Consider the following 1,241-nt stretch of genomic DNA (forward strand, 5'->3'; position numbering starts at 1 on the left):
AGGCCAAATTTTCCAACTACCGGTGATTCTTCTTTGTTTCCAACTTTTGCATTCCAGTCACCAGTGATAATCAACACATCCTGATTGCATGTTAAGTCCATTTCAGACTGCAGAAGTTGATAAAAATCTTCAATTTCCTCATCTTTGGCTTTGGTGGTTGGTGCATAAATTTGGAAAATAGTTGTATTAACAGGTCTTCCTTGTAGGCGTATGGATATTATCCTATCACTGACAGCATTGTACTTCAAGACAGATCTTGATGACTGCCGTGCCATTCCTCTTCAAACTGTCATTCCAGGCATAGTAGATCATATGGTTGTCTGATTCAAAATGGCCAAAACCAGTCCGTTTCAGCTCAGTCATGCCAAGGATATCAATCTTTATGCATTCCATTTCATTTTTGACAACTTCCAATTTTCCTAGATTCATACTTCGTACATTCCATGTTCCAATGATTAATGGATGTCTGCAGCTGTTTCTCCTCAATTTGAGTGGTGCCACATCAGCAAATGGAGGTCTCAAAAGCTTTACCTTATCCATATGAATAAGGCTGGGTGTACTCTGATGATGCAGCTCTTTCCAGTCCTATTTTGAGAGCCTTCTAACTTAACTGGACTGTTCATAAAGTTGTGCGGTAATGTATCAGACAGTGTTTCTTTGCTATTCATAAGGTTTTCCCTGGCCAATTCTTTGATAAGTTGACACCTCTTCCTTCTTCCTAGTCTGTCTCAGTCTGTAACCTGGGCTGATACCTGTGCACCATGTGCATCCTGCTGGGTTTCAAATACCGGTAGCTCAGTCTCAAAACTCACATCAACACGTCACCATGATAGGACAAACCAACAAACAGGTTTGTCTCCCTGTTAGAAACCTCTCGTACCACCCTTACCTGGGTCCCTGCAGCTGGATTATGTTAAAGCAAATGACAGCATCATTTCATTTTATTTGTTAATATAGTACCGATCACTGAAAGATCAGGATTTGGGGCTTGTTTTAGAAGTATAAATTGCATACAGTTCTTACTCACTGCGACTCTGTGTGTGCACAGTCATACAGTTTCTCCATAGAGTTTTCAAGGCTGTAACAGTTTAGGAGCAGCTCACCAGGACTGTCTTCTGAGCTGCTTCTGGAGGGACTCGAACAGTCAACCTTTTGGTTAATAATCAAGTGCTTAACCATGTGTGCCACCCAGCAACTAGTCCTAGGTGTACAGTTCAACTAATTTTCTCATATACATACAC

The 1,241-nt window shown here is 41.1% G+C and overlaps 1 protein-coding gene across 1 annotated transcript in view; it reads left to right on the top strand.

Moving 5' to 3' along the window:
- WDR19 (WD repeat domain 19) overlaps nucleotides 1-1,241 on the top strand; it is a 190,435-nt gene that overhangs the window by 138,068 nt on the left and 51,126 nt on the right. The window lies entirely within an intron of this gene.

The sequence above is a fragment of the Orycteropus afer genome, unplaced genomic scaffold, assembly GCF_000298275.1.
Source record: "Orycteropus afer afer isolate SDZICR_OR568_19922 unplaced genomic scaffold, OryAfe1.0 scaffold00176, whole genome shotgun sequence".
In the NCBI taxonomy this organism is placed as follows: domain Eukaryota; kingdom Metazoa; phylum Chordata; class Mammalia; order Tubulidentata; family Orycteropodidae; genus Orycteropus; species Orycteropus afer.